A 22628-nucleotide genomic window follows, 5' to 3' on the forward strand; every position below is an offset into this window, starting at 1 on the left:
CCAAGGGCAGGAATCCCAAAGCTGTGTTGAAACTTGCCCAATGCAGCTGGTTACTTCAGCCAAGTTTATCTTGATAGCCTCATCCATTTATTCATCAAAGATTTATTCAGTCTCTAACATGTGTTTACTATTGTTCTAGCAGGTGGGGATTCAGTGGTGAGCAAAACAAAGTCTTTGCTTTCGTGAAATATATTCTGGTTGTGGGGGACTGAGTGAGTATATAAGAAACAGGCCGGACACCATGGCTCACACCTGTAATCCCAGCATTTTGGGAGGCCAAGGTGGGTGGATCACTTGAGGTCAGGAGCTTGAGACTAGCCTGGCAAACATGGTGAAACCCTGTCCATCTCTACTAAAAATACAAAAATTAGCCAGGTGTGGTGGTGTGTTCCTGTAGTCCCAGCTACTCAGAAGGCTAAGGCAGGAGAATCACTTGAACCCAGGAGGTGGAGATTGCAGTGAGCCGAGATCGTGCCACTGCACTCCAGCCTGGGCGACAGAGCAAGGCTCTGTCTCAAAAAAAAAAAAAGGAAGAAAAAGAAACAGATAAGTAGGTTGAATAATGTCAAGAGGGAGAAAACGAAAATAGATTGAGTAGAATGGGGTTGGGGGGAGGTTACTTTGGCTACAGTGGCCAGGGAGGCTTCTCTGATGAGGTGGCGTTTGAACAGAGACCTTCATACAGTGACAGAGCAGACCTCTGCAAAGACCTGGGGAAGAACATTCTAAGCAGGGGAAGGGCACACACTTGTGGAAGGGCAGGAAGGCCCTGGGCTTTAGCCTGAGGGCAGAGTGCAGGGCATCACACCCCAACCTCAGAGGGCAAGCAAGTTGACAGCTGCACACCTTTGTCGAGGTGTGCTTAAACTAGTTTGGAGCCACCTCTTTGAGGTCCTGCCAGAAGCCTGCATTCAGAAACAATGGAGCCAGAAATGAGTCCGTTTAAGAGCCACTTGTGCCCATTCGCCCACACCTCAGGCGGGTCAAGCAGGCCGCTGTCACATTCACTCAGGATGTCTCTCTCTGGAGGTGCTTCTGGCTGCAGAATTGTTTTCAAAACAGAAGAACGTTCTGAATTCCGCCTTCCCCCACTCCCCTCTGTCAATCTATTGATTATGTGTGGAATGAACTAGAGAACTCAACTAGGAGATGAAGAAAAACCCTCAGAAACCTCAAGGCCAAGAGGACGTGGTGGAGGCCAACTTGGGGGTTGCAGGACATCACCCACCTACCCACGAGATGATCCATTAATAGCTCGGTGGTTCTCACACCTGAGCAGGCATTGGCGCTACCTGAAGCTGAGATGAAACCCAAATGGCTGAGTGCCGCACCTACAGTGTCTGATTCAGTGAGTCTGGGGCGGGGCCTGACTGAATTTCCTACAATACGGGTGATGCATTTCTTTTTTATTTTTCTTTTTTAATTTGTATTTATTTATTTTTTTGGGAGACAGAGTCTTGATCTGTCACCCAGGCTGGAGTGGCAGTGGTGTGATCTCAGCTCACCGTAACCTCCTCCTCCAGGGTTCAAGTGATTCTCTTGCCTCAGCCTCCTGAGTAGCTGGGATTACAGGCATGAGCCACCACACCTAGCTAATTTTTGTATTTTTAGTAGAGACAGGGTTTCATCTTTTTGGCCAGGCAGGTCTTGAAACATGGCGAAACCCCCTCTCTACTAAAAATATAACATGGTGAAACCCCATCTCTACTAAAAATACAAAAATTAGCCTGGCATGCTGGCGCACGCCTGTAATTTCAGCTGCTTGGGAGGTTGAGGTGGGAAAATCGCTTGAACCCAGGAGGCAGAGGTTGCAGTGAGCCAAGGTGGTGCCACTGTACTCCAGCCTGGGTGACAGAGCAAGACTGTCTCAAAAAAAAGAAAAAAAAAGTTCTAGGGCACTGAGCAAGTTAGGTATCCCCTGTATTCCTCAGTTTCCTCATTTATATGTCAGAGAGGTCTTCCTTGACCTCAGTTTACATTGCTCCCTTTCCTGATTTATAACATACAATACAATTATTGTAATATAATAGAATATGAGGTAAGAGATGATGACAGCTCCAACTTCATGAATTTGCCAGGAAGATTTAGTGAGTTCCCTTGTCCTCAGAAGAGTGCCTGGTACATAGTAGTGTTGAGTTAATCTTTGCTCAGGTTTTTCTGAAGTCATTCTGACGAACGCTCAGGTGTGTTGAACCCTCCTTGTTTGTACCCAGGTCAGAGTGGACAGCCCTTATCAGAATCACCTGGCTACTTGTCAAAAATGAGGATTTCTGGCCAGGTGCAGTGGCTCATGCCTGTAATCCCAGCACTTTGGGAGGCCAAGGTAGGTGGATCACGAGGTCAGGAGAGCGAGACCATCCTGGCCAATATGGTGAAACCCCGTCTCTACTAAAATACAAAAAATTAGCTGGGCGTGGTGGTGCGCACCTGTAGTCCCAGCTACTCAGGAGGCTGAGGCAGGGGAATTGCTTGAACCCAGGAGGCAGAGTTTGCAGTGAGCCAGATTGCGCCACTGCACTCCAGCCTGGCGACAAGGTAAGACTCCGTCCCCCCCGCCCCCACCAAAAAAAGCGGATTTCTGCTCCCCAGCCCAGATCTGCAGGATCCTAAGCTGAGGGAGCAGATGAGGCTCTGGATTCTGCATTTTTTTTAAAACCATTGCCTCTGGGTGATTTTTGTGCAGAGTAGGCTGGAGAGCAGAGTGGAGTTAAATGAGTCTGGGTTTGAATCACCTTGCAGTTCGGGTTTGTATTACTCAGTGCCAGTGGGGCCCTGAGCAAAGTACTTTGCTGGGAGCCAGTGGAGCCTCACATACTAATGGAATGAAGGGTGCAGATGCCCTGGTGCACAGAGCCCTCAGCCCTCTGCCCCACCCCTGGCATGCCGGGAGTGCTCCACCATGTGGCTGTGGGCTCCTGGTGGCTCTGTCTCCTCCAGAGGGCCAAGTCAGCACTGGACACTTCCTCCGCACTACCAGAATCGGCCTCAGAGTCACCCAGACGACTCTGGTGGGCTTAACCCTCCTGGGTTCCCATTTGTCAAATATGGCCCTGTTCTCTCTCTTCCTTCCTTCCCTGATTATTAATACCTGTGGAGTGAGGAGCCCTATGTGGGGAACAGAGCTGGGTTAATGGAGGAAACAGAATCACAGAGAAATTTTACACTTGCAGCTTCCTGTTGTAAGTACCTTCATGTGAAAAAGCATCCTTTCTTTGTGTTTGAACAGTAATTATTCTTTTGAAGTTAGTTGTAGCATGTAAGCTGTCAATGCTAAATATTGGATATAGGAGAAATGACATGAATGAATGAATGAATGATGAATAAATGAATGAGTCTATGGATGATGAACTGATTAATAAACAGGCAGAAGTCCTTTGCCTGAGCAAAGAAAGCAGTCCCAACAAGAAGTGGGCAGCAGAGACACTCTGCACCAAAATTGCATCTGGACCCCTGGAGGGGAAAACTCTCTTCCTCCTGTCCTCTCACCCATTGCCCATATAATTGTCCACTAGACTTAAAGGCTTTTAAAAGGGTGAGACCCTGAATTTGGCAAACTCTCTTATTTCTTTGCTTTTTGGAGGTATATTTTTCTCTAGTTTCTTAGTTGATGCTCTATTTGAAAAATTCCAACCTGGTCTTAGGATACCGTAAGAAAAGGAACCTCCTCCACATTTCAGGGAGGTAGCGATATTCACTTCACAGTAACTTACTTTTGGATGGTGCTTTATAGATTGCAAAACATCAGCTAGCCCCCCACGAACAAGTGTAAGACTCTCTGCTCCTCTATGCTTGGCACTAACGCCCAACCCAAGGCAGGAGCTCCAGCAACGATGTTGAATAGACCATGTCTGATTTGAGCCTTTAACAACTAACATTCGACTTTTATCATTGGAAACAGGATCAGAGGGATGGCGTGGCCATCCATGGTTGCCCAGCCTAGATCAGAGCTTGGATGTGGGAGTCACATCTCTGGTGATCTACCATGGAGAAGGGCATGGAGGAGGGCCTGGCACTGGTAATACAAAGGATGGGGATTCACAGCAGAATGAGATGGTTTCAGTCAGGGGGACTTGATTTAAATCCAGACTCTGCATCCTGACTAAGTCCTATGACCTCTCAGCCTCTCATTCTCCATCCTTGAAATGGGAAGGGCACACACAGCTATTTAGCAGGGCCACTGGATTAAATGGGAGCACATGTGCAAGGCACTTGACCCACAGGTAGAGAATAGTAAATGTTAGTGCCCCCCTTGCACCCCCAAACACCGAGAATGACCTCCATGCCTCCCCCTCTTCCATCCCCAACCTCATGTGAGTTTTGATGGTACGATGAACACGTTCTCCACACCGTATTAAAAAGTGACATGAGTCAAAGGCACAACAACAGCTTCTTTGTTCCCAGATTTTTCAAGAAAGAGACATCTTAAGCTCTCAGTTGCACTCTCCCTGGCATATCCTGGCTAGTTTCCTGAAGAATGAATGACAAAGCTGATTGCTGCTTCACAGAGAGGAGGTGGAAAAAGAAAATGGGATGCATAATTTGTTAAGGAGCAAGTTTTTCAAATGTCAGTGACTTAGCATCAGGGAGCTGCAGGCTAGGGGGCCTATTGGGATTCTGCTTCTGGGAACTTCTGTGCCATCATTTTGCTCGATTAAATTCTGTATTTCAGCCCACTCCGCCTCTATTCATCTGCTTCAGTGCAACACTCCTAATTTGAGTAGCTCTAATTGGCTCAGATGGACGGCTGCAAGGTAGACACCCTTCAAGGATGGCACACTTCGGGGGCTGTTTATAGCGATGCTGAACTTTAATCAAAGATAGCATGGGAAGAACACAGCTTTGGAGACAAACAGGCATGGGTCATTTTCTGCATGACCTTAGGTAATACTAGGCCATTCTAAGCCTGTTTCCCTGCCTATAAAATGGGGATTATGTTGTGACTTCCTAAAGCCATTGCAGGGATAAATGAGGTCAGACATGGTATTAGTGCCTGGCACAGGAGGCAGAAATTTTTTACAATAAGCTGCTGCATTTTCATAAAAATGTTTTATTATGCCAAAGAAAATGTATGAATTCTGAAATGCCAGGTAGCATGATGGCTCTGTGAGCAATGTGGCACTAGTGACATCTGTTGTCAAATTTCAGAGATTCACAATCTCCTCCAGGTCATTACAAATCCAGCCCTTATTCCTGTGGACTACAGTCTAAATTGAGAAAATAAAATATGAACACGATGTCTGGAAAATGACTTTATATTTAGGCACTTAGATTAGAATGCAGGTTCAATTCTCTGGCTCCAAATGTTAGTGTTTCTATCAGTTATAACAAATAAATATGCAGAGGCAAAGCTGATCGACCGTTTCATTCCTTTTAAGAAATGGCGAGATGAACAGCTTCCCTAAGTCAGTGTGTCACAGCATTTAATTTCATGATGTTGTCTAGAAACTCTGTGTACTGTTTTCCAGGCCCAAACATATCACTCATTTACAAGAAGAAAATCAAAAGACAAGCTACCAATTCCCAGTAATGAGGGTTATTTGTTGATCATAAACGTAGACTCCATTCCCAGTGGAGGAGAGGCAGGGGCTCTTGTAGGATTAGAAATGATAAGGAAAAAACGCCAACAATCACGCACAGAGCGTGGAGTCAGAAGCCCAGGAAGTGGAGACCTCTGGGCCCCTGGTTACGTGACCTTGGGCAGGTCACCTGCCCTGACTAGACCCATCTCCTCATCCTGAAATAGGCAGCAGTCCTTCCCATTCGTCCTGTTCACACTGAGGCTTTTCAGAGCCAGCTCTTTATTCCTTGGATCTTTTTTCAATCTTTACAAAATCCAGTGAGGTTCGTGACTTGCCCAAGGTCAGAGATCTAAAAAGAAGCAAAGCCAGGATTAAAACTGTAGTCTGTATGCTGTCCCTATACACTATAAAATAATACGAGAGCTATTAAAAATATGATGACAGTAAGGACCACCAAGACATTGAAGTAAAAAGAAAAATACTCCTTCATTCATTAATAAATATTTGCTGTCTAGTATGAGCCTGGCACCGTTCCTGGCACCTGGCATCAAGATGATGGTGGCAGCTGAGCATAATGGGGAGACATACAATAAATAAGCAAGTAAATGACATAATTTCAGGTAAGGCAAGTGCTGTGAAGACAGTAGAACATGGGTTTTCTTTTCTTTTCTTTTTTGAGACAGGATCTGACTCTGTTACCCAGGCTGGAGTGCAGTGGTCCAATCTGAGCTCACTGCAACCTCCACCTCCTGGGTTCAAGAGATTCTCCTACCTCAGCCTCCTGAGTAGCTGGGACTACAGGCCTGCACCACCATGCCCAGCTAATTTTTGTAGAGACAGGGTTTTGCTATGTTGGCCACGCTGGTCTCAAATTCCTGGCCTCAAGTGATCCGCCTGCCTCGGCCTCCCAAAACGTTGGGATTACAGGTGTGAGCCACCGTGCCCGGCTGGAACATGGGTTTTCAATGATGAAGGTGAGGGGTAGCAAATTTAAATCGAGGTTGGGAAAGTCCTCTCTGAGGAAGTGACTTCTGAGAAGAGCCATATAGGGCTATCCTGAGAGGTCAAAGTACAGACCTCCTCTTTGCAAGGGCAAAACTCCTCAGAAGGAACGAAGCTCGCCATGGTGAGGATCAAGAGGAGGCTGGTGTGGCTGGAACTCAGTGAGAAAGTGCTAGAGGATGAAGGCAGAGACAGGCAGGCTGAGTTACGAGGCCTTGTAGCTCAGGAGTCTAGATTTTCTGTTAAGTGAAGACAGGAAGTGAGATAACTGAGTTAGTTATTTAATTAATGTAAAAAAGTTTTGTAGGAGGTGGGGGACAGAGTCTGGCTCTGTTGCCCAGGCTAGAGTGTAGTGGTACAATCTCGGCTCACTGCAACCTCCGCCTCCCAGGTTCAAGCAATTCTTCTGCCTCAGCCTCCCTAGTAGCTGGGGTTACAGGTGCGTGCCACTACACCCAGCTAATTTCTATATTTTTAGTAGAAATGGGGTTTCACCCTGTTGGCCTGGCTGGTCTTGAACTCCTGACCTCAAGTAATGCTCCTGCCTTGGCCTCCCAAAGTGCTGGGATTACAAACATGAGCCATCACACCCGGCCAAATTCATGTAAAAATTTTAATTTGACTTATTGTTAAACAGATGATATGACTATTTAGAGTCGTAGGATTCAAAACTCAAAAGCGCCAAAGGCAGAGAGTCTCCCTCCCACCCTATCCCCTTACTGTCCAGATCTTCTCCCCGGAAGCCATTTAGTTACAAGGTTCTTGTGTTTTCTTACAGAGATGTTATCCACATACGAAATCAAACGTGCACACACATGCATCCTCCCTTTTTCTTTTACAAATGGTAGCATAATATTCACACTCTGTTTTTTTGAATTCTTGTCTTGGAGAGCATTTGTGGCGGTATTGGTAGAGTGTTTGCATGGTCATTTGTTTGTCTTGACTGCATGGTATTGCATTGCATAAGGTACTGTTATTTATTTACCCAGTTCCCTATTGGGAACCATTTAGGTTATTTCACTTGAAGGTTTTAAGGTAACATTCTGATTTATATTTTAGAAAAATCTCTCTGGCTGCTGCCAGGAGGCTGCAGTGTAGGAGACTGAGCATGGAAGCCCCAGCCCAGCCCTGCCCAGTTAGGAAGCAACTATTGTATTCAGCAAACCCTGCTGGCTCTAACGAGAAGTATCATCCTGAGTGCATCACCATCACTTCTCACCTCCATGGCCTCTCATTATGCACTCTCTGCCTCTACTCTTGCCTTCCTGGAGCCGTTCTCCAGCCGTTAGCCAAATGGGTCCTTTCAAAGGTGAGTCAGCTCTTGCCACTTCCCTGTTGAAAACGTCAATGTTTTCCCATCACAGCTCAGGTAATATTAAAATTATTTCCTGTGGCTTCCGACTACCTCCCGACCTCACTGGCGCCTCTCTCCCAGGTTCCCTGTGCTCCGGCCCCTCATCACCTGGGATGGGGTTGTCTGCACCGCTGTCCCTGTGCCTGATGTCCCCACACACTCGCTCCTCCTCCACCTTGGGGTAGTCCCAGCTTGAAAGTCCTGACCTCATCCCCTTCCCCGACACACCCCTACTCCCTGTCACATCACTCGAATGTGCTGCCTACAACTGGTGGGAGTGAAACCACTTAGTTTGCCAACTTTGAAGGAATCCTGTGAAATGCTCAGGTAACTGGCACCAATTTCCCATTTGTTCCCTTGACATTTCAGTGCTGCTTATGGATTAGTGCTTTGGGCAGCTGCACAGATAACCCACCTTTTGATCTGGGTCCGCTTGGCACAAGATACAATAAATGTCACGATAAATGTCAGCCAGGATTACAATGCTTCCTTCACAAACCTTAGCACAGACGGTTTCAATAAAGATTGCTTGATTAACTTTTTTCTTCTAATTCAATGCCATTTTAATCATGTGCCTACTTTTTGCTTAAAAGGGCTGTGAATTTCATTCTGACAAAATAAATTATTTTCCAAAAATGTACACAATTGCTTTGGCGATGTTCAATTTTCATTTCTTTGCTTGGTAACAGTGCTTAGCATTTAGCTGAGACTTCTTTTTGGAAACTCTGCCTCCAGGAGAAGTAGCTAAAAGTCTGAAAAGTAATATTTGATGTATCATAAGGGGAGAGTTATTAAATTCTTTTATTAAATTTAAGTTTTTATGAAACAGAACATCTTCAATGTGGAAGAGCTACATAGAATCACACTGAATGACTTTAAAGACATTTATTTCAAAGACTGCCATGTATCACACTGGTTAACAGTCACTCTGGATACAATTTTCTTTAAAGAGACCACTTCATTCCACTACAGCCACTTCAACTGCTTCCTCAATGGCTTAGAGAGGTCCAGGGGTGTTAGAGAGTCAGTGGGAAGTCATCCTAGAGATCATCAAAGTCTATCTTCCTCCTTTCTCAGAAAACAAATACCTGATAGTGTTGGTGCTTCCTTTCTCAGAACAATTGTGTTCCCTGAATCATACACAGTGGATGTTTTATACACAAAATTGTATTCTGATTGCATATACATACTATGCTAATGAATCACCCTCCAATCCATTTGTACAGTGCTCTATCTGTAGAGTTATAGAAATATCAGTGTTTGCTCAAGATGATCCATTGGGATGAGAAAATATTAGGACTTATATTCATGGTTATGTTTATTTGAAACTAGGAGAGATACTAAGTTTTACTAGTGTTTGCTACATGGCCTGACCCCAAAGGCCACACTGGGTCATGTGTCATGGGTGGTAAGCATGGGGGCATCAGAGTGGTAGCCCGTGGCTCTTTCACTGACTTCTTGGCCTTCGGTGTATTACCATGTGTTACAGTTTCCCTGCTAGAGGAGGTTATCAACTCATCAACAGGGCTCATTTGGCAAAACCTAGATCCCTAAATGATATGATTTTTACAATACTTTAAAAATTGGCTGTATCTGTTTCCAGATTTTTTCCCCTAAGCATCTACTAACAAATAGTTATATGTATTAGAAAACAAAAAGAGAGCCGGGCACAGTGGCTCACACCTATAATCCCAGCACTTTGGGAGGCTGAGGTGCACAGATCACTTGAGGCCGGGAGTTCAAGACCAGCCTGGCCAACATGGCAAAACCCCATCTGTATAAAAAAATACATAAATTAGCTGGGCGTGGTAGCATGCGCCTGTAGTCCCAGCTACTTGGGAGGCTGAGGTAAGAGGATGGCTTGAGCCCAGGTGATTGAGGCTGCAGTGAGCCATGATCACACCACTGCACTCGAGCCTGGGAGTCAGAGCGAGACCTTGTCTAAAAAAACAAAAACAAAAACAAACTCAAAAAACAAAAAAAGCTCATAATCTACATACACCTCTTTTCTTCACTCAGCCATATGGTTTGGGCATCTTTTCATGTCACTATATATAGCTCTACCTCATTTTTCCCTACCTTATTCTTTTAAATATTTGCATAGAGTTCAGCAGTCATCCCTCTCATTACAAGGTTAATTTGTTCCTAAGAAAATTCATAGGGTGAATTTTCATAAATGGAAAAGATAATTACTATTTCAACCGATGGTACACAGTTACTGCACAATTTCAGAAACAAAATACACACATGATTCTCAAAGTTATAAAATTTTTTTTAAAAAGCAGTATAAGAGAGATAAAGGAAACAATGCAAGTGATGCCTGAGTCTGTTACTTACAACCCGCACCAACTATGTCACCAAAGAGAAGACCGTGTGGAGGCTGCTCCAGAGGCTCAATATCAGTCTTTGCTAATGCAGTGAAATCCTCACAAGCCAAAGAAAAGAAATTTAATGAAAATTAAACTCCTTCTAAAGTCAAAGTCTTGAACTTGCATGGGCATATTTTAGGGTAAGACTCTTTCCCATAGTATGGATGCATTATAATTTATTTCCCAACTGTTCATTATATGGACATTTGGGTTCGTATTAATCTGCCAGGACTCCCATAACAAAATACCACAGACTGAGTGGCTTAAACAACAGAAATGTATTTTCTGACAGTTTTAGAAGCTGGAAGTCCAAGATCAAGGTGTTGGCAGCTTGGTTTCTCCTGAGGCCTCTCTCCTTGGCTTGCAGATGGCAATCTTTTCAATGTATCCCCACGTGGTCTTTCCTCTGTGTGTGCACCCTGGGTGTCTCTCTCCTTAGAAGGATACTAGTCATATTGGATGAGGTCAATATGAGATCATTACCCATATGACCTCATTCAACCTTAATTACCTCTTTAAAGACCTTATCTCCAAATACAGTGGCATTCAAAATCATTAGGAGTTAAGATGAATTTTGGGGTGTGCAATTCAGTCCATAACTGAGTTGTTTCTCATATTTTTCACAGATATTCCTCACCTCACACGCTCCTCAATCCATTCTAATCTCATTTCCACCCTCAGTGCTCCAATGGATACTTCCCTCCTCTGAGTGCTACCTGGTCAATTGTGATTGTTGCTCCTGTAAACAACTACAGTGTTCTCCTTCTTATTGGTTCCATGATGTTTATCATCCCCCCTGCCGCCGCCCAATCTATTCTCCCATAGACATAGTAAAATGCATTTATAATCTAATCACCCCACTCCTTATCGTGATACTCTTCCCTGACTTCTTGCTTTTGAATTAAGATGCAAACAACTTAGGGTGGTGGACAAGCCCTTGCAGGATCAGATATCGGTCCACCTCATTCATACCCCAACAGCGTCCTCCAACCCACTTCATTCCAGCCACACTGGCTTGCTTTCATCCCATGAGAAAGGTCAAGTCTTTTCCCACTTCAGGGCATGAATTGTGTCCTCTGCCAAGAACAACCTCCTCTTTGTCTGTCTCATCCTTCACACAGATTAAAAGTGAGTTTCTCAGTGAAGCCCTCCTTGACCCCCACTTGTCAGGTTGCCATTGTCCCAGGCTCCCACAGAATTCTGGATTTTCTCTGCAGTGGTTATTACACATTGCAGTCACTAGAGCGATTGTTTCATATGCATCTCCCCCACCAGACCAAGAGCTTCTGGAGAGCAGGGGCCACATGGAAGATGCTCATTCCTGCATCCCCAGTGCTCAGCCCAAGTCCTGGCACAAAGTAAGTATTCAATAAATATTTAATGAATAAATAAATTCGTTGCATTTGGCTGTTTCCTCCATTTGGAAGGCCCTTTTCATTCTCATCCATCTGGCAAGTTGAGGCCAGCCAGCTCCTATATCGCTCTGATTAGACTGTGAATTACTTTCATGGCAGGACCTGTGTTCCCAGTGCCTGGTAAAGGGCATGGTGCACACAGTAAGCCTGCCAGTTGAAGCAGATCATTTTTACTTTGTTATGTGTCCAGGTCCTACATCACTGCCCTACTGAAGGTTCTTGAGTCAAGAAGCAGATGAAAAAATCATCAACCTTCTGTCTGATTCATAATGACTATCACCGGTAGTCATTTATTTTGTATGATTTGTCTACAAATCATACAAAATAAAATTGACAATGGTTAAGATGGCACCTGTGAAATTTGCTATGAAAAGAACTCAGAAGACTCACATCTTAAAGGTAACACTGGAAATTACAAGAAGCAAAGGAAATCAAATCTGGTTGAAATAATCAATGCAAACTAAAACAGACTGCCCACGTAAAATTTGCTCCTTACTAAACATTTATAGAGGACTGCCATTGACAGATTTTTGGACCCACAAAATTTTGCCAAAGGAAATGGAACTATGGCGGCTGGGCATGGTGGCTCATGCCTGTAATCCCAGCACTTTGGGAGGCCAAGGCAGGCAGATCCCTTGAGCCCAGGAGTTCGAGACCAGCCTGGGCAACATAGTGAAAGCCTGTCTCCAAAAATGAAAATCAGCCACGCGTGGTGGTGCATGCCAGTAGTCCCAGCTAGTTGGGAGGCTGAGGTGGGAAGATTGCTTGAGCCTGAAAGTTGACGCTGCAGTGAGCCATGATGGCGCCACTGCACTCCAGCTTGGGCAAGAGAGTGAGACCGTGTCTCAGAAAGAAAAGAAAATAGAACTTGCTAGTGACAATGCCTTTTAGCCAAAGACCACCAGGACACACCTGTAGTTGAACAAGTTGGGTTGCACTGAGGGAGAGTACATACCATGGCAGAACTATGGGGGGTATCTTCGAAAAGAGGTGTTATAAAGAACCTATTATGGATTTGAGCTTTTATGGATAATTTAAGGAGGGCCTATGGAAGTTGGATTCGCCCTAGATTGAAAGTGGTCAGGAAGCAGAAGCCAATTCCATGATTGGGTATCTCAGTAAATCTAATCTATAGAGAAGGCAAACTAGAAGAAAGATAAAACTGTAATTAGTTAGCAGAGGGCCGGGCACGGTGGCTCACGCCTGTAATCCCAGCACTTTGGGAGGCTGAGGCAGGCAGATCACGAGGTCAGGAAATCGAGACCATCCTGGCTAACACAGTGAAACCCCATCTCTACTAAAAATACAAAAAATTAGCTGGGCGTGGTGGCGGTCACCTGTAGTCCCAGCTACTTGGGAGGCTGAGGCAGGAGAATGGCATGAACCTGGGAGGTGGAGCTTGCAGTGAGCCGAGATCCTGCCACTGCACTCCAGCCTGGGCGACAGAGCGAGACTCTGACTCAAAAAAAAAAAAAAAAAAAAAAGGAGAGAGAGAAAAAAAAGAAGTAGCAGTCACTCATTTTCTCCAAGACGGGTGTTTGGTATTTTGTGAGTGGCACAGTGACCGTGTTTTTGTCTGTGCTTAGACAAAATTTCAAAGTAGATTTGCTATGTCTCACTTTATCAGGCTCTCTGTAACCATATCTGAGGTTGTTATTTTGTGACGCTACGTACAATAGGAGGATAACATGGTGGACCTGTGATGCCAGGCTAGCTTCTGAATGTCGGGGTTGCCTTTTTTTTTTCTTTTTCAATAAAATGAGCATGAAATACAAAATATCACAATGATGGAAACCAAAGTAAAATCCGACATACAAATTTTAAAGAAGTAAAATCTTTATCATGAAATTTATATGTAAAAGAATCACTCAGTAAAGACAATTTCCATAAAATAAAAATGGATATGGATACTATTTAACTATGTTGTATTAAAAAAAACTGATCAAAGAATTGGTTTAATGGAAAATGCTCTGGAAAATTCTTTTGCAACAGTTCATCACTGTTGATATAATCCTAATTAAAATTATCGGACTCCAGTTTTGGTGGAGATGTAAATTTGCTAGTGTCTTTGAAGAGCGATTTAGTCATATTCATGAAAATTAAAATTGCATTTGGCCTTTGACATAGAAATTTTACTTCTGGAAATTTACAGAGAAAGTTGCACGTGTGCACGTACATACAAGGATATTACCACGCCACTCTAGTATTTTTTGTAGTAACAAAGACTGAACAAACATTAATGTCCTCCAGTAAGAAGCTGATTAAAATTCAGTATGAGACATCCATTGTACCCAAAGCTAGGTGGCCTTAAAAAGGTCAGAGTCGCTCAGCGACAGGGCTCGGCCCACCCTGGTGCAAACCCACCCCGCGGTGTGAGGCCAGGAGGGTGCGGTCACGAGGCGCCCAGGAAGTGTGTCCAATGCCTGAAGCAGCCCCCACCCCGGCGGTCCTGAGTCTGGGTCGCGCTCTGGTGTATCTCTTTTGACGTCTACTACCCACAGCCTGGGGCAGGAGAGTGGCGACGGCGAGGAGCAACTGCACGCGACTTGGGACCTTGCCCTGCTCCGCGGCCCGCGTCACCATGGCAACTGCAGGCCGCCAGCACTGACGGCGGGAAAATGAGGACCGGAGCCGGGTTACAGGCTTGGACTTCGAGCAGCTCAGGGAGAGTCTCTGCGTCCTCCAGCCCCCGCTTCCCTTCACGTCGGAGATCCTAAGCCCGCAGCGAAGTCCGCAAAGAGCTTTCCCCGACGCCTACGAGACCGGAAGTGCCTGGGCCCAGGTGGAGGAAGGACCCGCGTGGCCTCCTCCGCGCTCTCCCTGGGGTCCGTGCCCCTTCCGGCGTTTCTCCCGCGTCCTTCACCATGGCAACTCGGGCGTTGGGAGCGTGGGCTGCGAGCCAAGTGGGTGGGGAGCCGCTGGGCTCTATCCGCCAGCCCACGAGAAGTGACGAAGGTGACGGGAGGCCGCAGGGACCTGAGGGCGGAGAGAGGAATTCAGAAAGTGCCGGGCGGCGGCTTCCGTTTCCTCTGCGGGGTCTCTGGGTGGTCGTGGCTGGGAGCTGCCGGGGCCCGGTGGCCGTGCGCCTCTGCTCCGGGCAAGCTCTCCCTGCAAGGCCCGGGCGGCGGCAGGGGGCAGTAGCGGCCCGCGATGCTCGGAGGCTCCCTGGCACGGAGCTCCCGGGCTGCGGCGTCCAGATCTGGAGAAGCCGAGGGCCTTGGTCACACTCAGAGCTGACGTCCAGTGCGGCCCTTGCTGAGGACTCGAGCAAGCAGATCTCTACCCAGCCCCCGCCCCACGCGCACCCAGCCTGGGTCAGCTCGCCCTGCCCTCAGCCACGCAGCTGGTGGCTAAGCGCGGGCTCCGGGTTCAGGCTGCCTTGAGCTCTGCTGGTTCCCTCTGAAAGTGGTGATAATGATAGCAGGTATCTTGGGATTGCTTTGAGTATTAAACGAGTTAAATGTACTTAGTACAATTTCTGGACTTAGTGTCTAGCACGTGGCAAGTGCTCATGGGCTTGCCTGGGGCAAGTTAGTTGACCTCTCAACCTTGCCTCATTAAAAAGTGGGGATAATAATAGTACCCACTTAATATCATTATAATAATTATAGTAGTTAATATTTGTAAAGCCCCTTGCCTTCAAGAACTTAGGACATTAAAAAAAAGATTGTGAAGTCCCTAGAATGGTGCCAGGCACATAGTAAGCTGCCTCTGTTATTACCATGGTCATATTGTTGTTATCACTATGTTAAATAAAATTTATAAGAAGCTATTGGTTTGGACTGAGCTCCTGCACTATGCCCAACAGATCAACCCAACATGGAGTCACTTATGCTGAAGTTCCATGCCACCAAGCTGAAACTAAGTTGCTTATTTGACTTTCCTAGAAATTAGGAGAGAGAGACAGTTAATATAGCCAAATCCCCAAATAAACCAGCTTTAGCTGGCGTGATGAGGAAGTCCTCTCTGCTTTAACCTTTACAAGGAAAATAACTTTGAAACAACCAATTCGCTTTTTGTTCTGTGTTTCTGCTTTCTTCAGCCCTTTTCTGTCTATAAAGCCAGCCTCCTCAGCTCAGCTCATCAGAGCACTCATTCTGTTTTATAGAACGAGGCATCGGCTGATTCTAGAATGCAAATATAAGCCAATTAAGATTTTAAACTAAATTGCTTGTAATTTTTGTCTTTTGACAACTATTATCGTCTGTTTGCCTTGTGAGGTTGGAAAGGATTGCACTTGTCCTGCTACAAGGACTCTTAGCCTCTGGCTGGATTACAGAAACATTTGCCTGCATTTCTCCTTTTATTTCCCAAAGTTTTTCAGCCTCTTACATGGTTCTGTAGAAGAGGCAGGATCGTGTCCTTAAAAGACCACTGGGCTGTGAGTCAGGTGGATTTTGGTCTTGATAATGCTACTTGGGCAGGTCACTGTTTCCTCATCCATCTGTAAGCCTCTTTCAACAAAGGGTAGCTGGTATTATCTATTATGCATGTTTAGCCTTTCCGGTAAGGTAATATATTTAGTAAAACTAAATTAGCATCTGTCAGCAACTCTCCAGGGTAGTAGGAGAAGGTGGCAGGTGCTTTGAGGAAGTTACAGATGAGAAGCTATGGGATTCTGAGAAGGGAGAGTAAGCTTCTTAATTTATACTTTAATTTCTAATAAGTAGAAATGTCAAGATGTACGGGGGTCAGATGAGAATGATTCTACCCCTCCACCCCACTAAAAAGTCTGGGAAAGTGAATTTTCCCCTCTGAGGCCTTCTTATTTCTCAGTTGGAAATAAAATGTATGTTGGCAGCTACATTCATTATTGCTTGCAGTGTAATCCGGCCCCTGTTATGGATTCCCAGACTTGGGCTCCTGGACTGACTTCTTCCATTGGCAAGAACATCATATTCACCATATTCTTCTCTTTCTCTCTCTCTTTTTTTTTTTTTTTTTTTGAGACAGTCTCGCTCTGTCACCCAGGCTGGAGTGCAGTGGCATGATCTTGGCTTACTGCAACCTGCAGCCTCTGCCTCCCCGGCTCAAGCAACTCTTGTGCCTCAGCTTCCCAAGTAGTTACAGGCATGCACCACCATGACCGGCTAAATTTTTGTATTTTTTAGTAGAGATGGGGTTTCACCATGTTGGCCAGTCTGGTCTTGAACTCCTAATCTCAAATCTGCCCGCCTTGGCTGCTTCCCAAAGTGCCGGGATTGCAGGTGTGAGCCACTGTGCCTGGCCCTTTGTTTTTTATTTGTTTGTTTTTGAGACAGGGTCTCACCCTGTTGTCCAGGCTGGAGTGCAGTGGCACAGTCACAGCTCACTGTAGCCTCGTCCTCTAGAGCTCAAGTGATCCTTTCACCTCAACCTCGCTAGTAGCTGGGACCACAGGCGCACACAACCATGCCCAGCTAATTATATTTTCATTTTTTGTAGGAACGGGTGGGGTGTCTCTATGTAGCCCAGGCTGGTCTTGAACTCCTGGGCTCAAGGGATTTTCCCTCCTTGGCTTCCCAAAGTGCTGGAATTACAGACGTAAACCGCCGCACCTGGCCTTCTTTCTGTTTTCAGAAACCCTCCCTTCACTCACCAGAGTGTAAGGTCCCTATTTATCCTACTTAGGTTAATGCACTAGGTTAGAGTAAGCAGTGTTTCCTAGCAGTTACGGGCATTGGCTTTTATAGTCAGGGGATTTGAGCCCTGCTGTGATTTTGAATCAATGTCTGAGCCTCAGTTTCTTCATCTTCAAAACAAGGACAGTAATACCCCGGGCTGTTGTGATGATAGCGTGAGATCTTGCACTTAAAGAATCCAGCATGGCCAGGCATGGTGGCTCACACCTGTAATCCTAGCACTTTGGGAGGCCGAGGCAGGCAGATCATGAGGTCAGGAGTTCAAGACCAGCCTGACCAACATGATGAAACCCCGTCTCCACTAAAAATACAAAAATTACCCGGGCGTGGTGGTGCAGATCTGTAATCTCAGCTACTCAGGAGGCTGAGGCAGGAGAATCACTTGAACCCAGGAGGCGGAGGTTGCAGTGAGCTGAGATCGTGCCATTGCACTCCAGCCTGCATGACAGAGAGAGACTCTGACTCAAAAACAAAAAATAAAAAACAAACAAATAAAAAAAGAATCCAGCGGTACCTGCTAGGACAAGTGCTCAAAAAAAAATGTTGGCTGCTCTTTTTAAAAATATACATAAATAAATATGGGGTCTTACTGTGTTGCCCAGGCTGGTCTCAAACTCCTGGCCTCAAGCCATCCTCCTGCCCTGGCCTTCCAAAGTGCTGGGATTACAGGCGTGTGCCACCACACCCAGCTGGCTGCTCTTTTTTAGCACTGTCATCATGGTTATTACATTGTTAGTTCACAAAAGGCAGGGTGATTTTTGTAGTCTTTTTCTTCTCTTTATTGCCTGGCAGATCTCTTTATTGCCAGCAAATGTTTGTTGAATGAATGAGTGAATCCACCCAGGAAGCTCTAGTAGCAGTGAATTTCACATTGCCCTGACTAATAGCAGCTCTGCGCCAGAAACCATATTCAGTCCCATTACCTTGTTGAATCCTCAAGTTTGATGACTTTGTCTAGCCTTCCAATTTGGCTCCTGAAGCATTGGTGTCATTGATTCACAGCCCAGAAGCTGGGAGTAATGTCTGCTGCAGATTTCTGTATTGTTTCCGTAATGAAGCTGACAGCAGCATAATATCCGTAGCCTGTGCTAAGATAGGAGTTGGGTGTCATGCTGACGTCAGGCAGTGTGTTCTCATCTCCCCAAGGATGAGCTGGCTTCCTTGATGCAGTTTCCTCATCTCATTAGTGCATTGCTTGACATTACACTTCTGAAACAGCAGGGCTCAATCAGAGTTTAGCACTGCAACTCTATCAGGGTGATAATGTCACAGGGCATCAGATTCCTTCTTTTGTCCCTCTGTGGCCACTTCCAGAGAAGTGTAGCAGCTATAGGGGAAGGACAGACCAGGGAAGGTCTTTTTGCTTCTTCTGATCCACTCACTGTATTTGAGTTTTGGGTTAGAGAAGCCTTTAGAAACCTCTAATTTAGTACTTTTTAAATACTGTTCTGTGGGAGTTTTGGAATTCGTAGGACTCCCTCATCCTGCCAGGAGCTGTTTCTGGGGAGAATAACTACCTAAACAGGTAGAACTTGGGGCATCCTACCTCTGGTTCAACCAAAGTGAGCCCTGTGACATCTCTGGAACACTGAAGAACAAATTGCTTTTTATTCCTCAGTAGAGACTCTGAAAGCCAGTCAGCAACATTGTTGAACTTTGAGCAAGCTATTTATGCATTTGCAGTGTTTATTCATTCATTCAGCACATTCTCAGACACTCTACTAGGGGGCTGGGGATAGAGCAAGAAATAAAATAAAGATCCTGCCATCAAAGAGCTTACATTCTAGTAGGAGGAGACAGACAGTAAAATATGTGCCATGCAGGGCCTCTCCAAGGATGTAGAATGAACAGACGGCTGAAGGAAGTGAGGGCTGATAAATGGTGGAAAAATGTTATAAGCAGGAGAAATAGCTGTGCAGTCTCTGAGGTAGGATGCCAGAGCAGCTGGAGAGGAGGGAATGATAGAGCCAGTGGAGGTAGACAAGAGGCTGAGGTCTAGATTACCAGGACCTTGGAGCCATGGAAAGGACTTTAGATTTTACCCAGAAGGAGATGGGAGGACATTGGAGAGGTGAAAGCAGAGGAATGACAGGACTTGATTAATAGGAACATTCCGGCTACTGGGTAGAGAATAGAACTTAGGGAGTGAGAGTGGAAGCAAAGACCAAGGAGGCTTTTAGAAGGGTCCAGGTGCGAGGTGACAATAGCTTGGACTGGCATAGTAAAGAAAGGTGAGAAGCACTTGGACTTGGGATGCATTCTGAAGGCAGACCTTACACGTTCTGCTAATGAGTTCTATGTTGGGTGGGAGAGAAAGAGGAATCGACCGTGACCTCAAGGCTTGGACCTGTGCACCTGGATGAAGGGCGCTGTTTACTGAGACATTTGTCACAGTCACAGTTTGCCAATTCAACTGCTTTTCACGATGGAGGAGGAACTGCTCTAGGGTGACGTCAGAAGGTCTGAGACCAGGAGGGTGTTTTAGCTGAGGTTTTCTCATAACAGTCACTTGCCCACAGTCACACAAGTTGGATCTAGAACTAGAGCAAATGATCCCTGGTGCTAAGGCTGCATAGTGCCTATTAGCATCCACAAAAATCTCATTTCTGTTTGGCTGCGCTTTAGGTTCAGGCAGCTGGTGTATTTTGATGTCTTGGTGGTTCCATGCTGTGAGAAGAGTTTGTGTCATGAAAATTAGCAGCCTTCTCTTTTCTCCCAGGAGCACCATTGAAAGAGAATTAGACGAACTGGAGTCTACTCAGAAGAGGCTGTTGGGAATGGCCCTGGCACCACATCCTGAGCAGGGATGGCCGATGGAATGGGGAGAAGACTCAGGTGGGGCTTGAGTGTGTCCTCTGATGACTGAAGAGCCTTGGGAGCAAGCATCCTTCCTGCTACTATGTGTTTGCTGGTTCCAATGATACATAATTTGTGCTTTTCGTAATTAAAGTATTATCCTGTAGATCTTGATGGTGTTGACTACTTCCCCTTGGAGGCGTGTGACCTGGAGATGAGGCTAGCGTATCCCACCACCATGTTTCCCCAGACCAAAAACTGAAGCAGCCTAGGGGGTTTCAGAAGTTTTAAAACTGGGCCTCTTGGGTCTTGATCTACAAGGAGATGAGATAGTTCCTGTGTGGGCACGAACGAAGGTGGGGGCCTTGCGCCAGTGGAGGAGTCCAGGGGGAAGAGCCTAGAGGAGGCAGCTAGGAAGCTTGTGGCAGCTACAGAGGCTACATATGTGTTGGCTTAGGGCCAGAGGCCTGTCCTATGGAGACTTGTCTGTTCTGTCATTTAGGAATATGTGCAGCTGCAAGAAACAGAATACCACTTAAGGTGCCTTCAGAAAAGCAGGGCTTTATTTTTCTCTCATGACAAGAGATGTGAATTGGTCTTGGTTCAGTTGCTAAACGTTGCCAGCAAGAATTCAGGCCTCACATCTCCCCTCCCTTGGCAGGCTGGCTTTTGTTCTCATGGCCACGAATTGCCTGCCTCGGCTCTGGGCATTAAGCCTTCATTCGGGACGGGAAGAAATGGGAGAGGGAGGAAGGGGCAATGCCAGCTGGGTCTTTTTTTTTTTTTTAACATTCTTGTTCTCTTTTAAGACTTTATTTATTTAAGTGGCTTTAGATTTTTTTTTTTCTTAGATTCACAACAGAATTGAGTGGAAGATACAGAGATTTCTCATACACCTCCTACCCACCCTCCACACCCACCGTCTCTCCATCATCAACATCCCTGAATCAAGTGCTGTATCTGTTACAACTGATGGACCTGTATTGACACATCACAGTCACCCCAAGTGCACAGTTTACATTAGGGCTCACTCTTGGTGGTGTACATTCTGTGGGGTTGGATACTTCTGTGATGACATGCATTCACCGTTATAGTCTCGTAGTCTTATACAGAGCAGTTTCACTGCCCTAAAAATCCTCTTCAATGCTTCACCTATTCATCACTCCCTTCCCCCAACCCCTGGCAACCACTGATCTTTTCACTGTCTCCATAGTTTTGCCTTTTCCAGAATGTTGTATAATGGGAATCATATAGTAGGCAGCCTTTTCTGATTGTTTTTTTCTTCATTTAGTAATATGCATATTGTAATATGCAATACATATCAAGCCATGTATTTCTATGGCTTAGTAACTCATTTCTTGTTTGTTTGTTTTTATTTTTTGAGATGAAGTCTCACTCTCGTTGCCCAGGCTGGAGTGCAATGGCACAATCTTGGCTCACTGCAACCTCTGCCTCCCGAGTTCAAGCAATTCTCCTGCCTCAGCCTCCAAGTAGCTGGGACTACAGGCACACACTGCCACATCCAGCTAATTTTTTTTGTATTTTAGTAGAGACGGGATTTCACTATGTTGCCCAGGCTGGTTGTGAACTCCTGAGCTCAGGCAATCCGCCTGACTCAGACTCCCAAAGTGCTGGGATTACAGGTGTTAGCCACTGCACCTGGCCGATAACGCATTTCTTTTGAGCACTAAATAATATTCCATTGTCTAGATGTACCATAGTTTATTCAATTACCTACTGAAGGACATCTTAGTTGCTTTCACGTTTTGACAATTATGAATAAAGCTGATGTAAACATCTGTGTGCAGGTTTTTATATGCACATAAGTTTTCAGTTCTTTCGGGTAAATACCAAGCAGTGAGATTGTAAGAGTGTGTTTAGTTTTGTTAGAAACTGCCAAACTGTGTTCCAAAATAACTGTACCACTTTGCATTCCCACCAGCAATGAATGGGAGTGTCTGTTGCTCCACATCCTCACCTGTGTTTGGTGTCATCAGTGTTCCTGATTTTACTCATTCTAATAGGTGTATTGTGTCAGTCTTTTTTAAATCAGGAAAGCCAAAACTTTCCCAGAATCCCATCCAAATCCCCACCCCAGCAGCCTTCCACTTGGCCAGAACTACGTCACTATGACCATCCCTAGCTGAAAGAGAGATGGGAAAATGAGTATTTAGTTTTGGAACCTCTCTGGGAGAGGCAGACAAGCGAGAAAGGGGGAAGAGCCCCCAGGGCAACACTGTCCAGTGGAAATAGAGCCACATACATAATTTTCAATGTCCTAGTAGCCACATTTTTTAAAAGGTAAAAAAAGAAACCTAGGTGAATCAATGTTTAAACATTTATTTTATCTAACCCAATATATCCAAAATCATTTCAGCATGTAATCAATATAAAAATTATTTAAGAGATATTTTACACTCTTTTTTAAAATAACGTTTTCAGGCCGGGTGCAGTGGCTCATGCCTGTAATTTCAGCACTTTGGGAGGCTGAAGGGGGGCGGATCACCTGAGAAGTCAGGACTTTGAGACCAGCCTGATCAACATGGTGAAAC

The 22628-nt window shown here is 45.5% G+C and overlaps 3 long non-coding RNA genes across 3 annotated transcripts; 2 read left to right on the top strand and 1 right to left on the bottom strand.

The window, feature by feature from the left end:
- Positions 1-978: 978 nt before the first annotated feature.
- On the top strand, positions 979-8465 carry LOC129528997 (uncharacterized). Its single transcript, XR_008674367.2, has 3 exons — positions 979-1348; positions 7581-7830; positions 8245-8465. It is a non-coding gene; the product is annotated as an uncharacterized lncRNA (long non-coding RNA).
- LOC129528998 (uncharacterized) lies at positions 6530-17922 on the bottom strand. The gene is made up of 3 exons (XR_008674368.2): positions 17871-17922; positions 17601-17718; positions 6530-6760 (listed from the first exon to the last, which is right to left on the bottom strand). It is a non-coding gene; the product is annotated as an uncharacterized lncRNA (long non-coding RNA).
- LOC101143011 (uncharacterized) lies at positions 14278-20242 on the top strand. Its single transcript, XR_008674366.2, has 2 exons — positions 14278-15083; positions 20000-20242. It is a non-coding gene; the product is annotated as an uncharacterized lncRNA (long non-coding RNA).
- Positions 20243-22628: the final 2386 nt, after the last annotated feature.

Source organism: Gorilla gorilla, chromosome 21 (assembly GCF_029281585.2).
Source record: "Gorilla gorilla gorilla isolate KB3781 chromosome 21, NHGRI_mGorGor1-v2.1_pri, whole genome shotgun sequence".
Taxonomy (NCBI): Eukaryota; Metazoa; Chordata; class Mammalia; order Primates; family Hominidae; genus Gorilla; species Gorilla gorilla.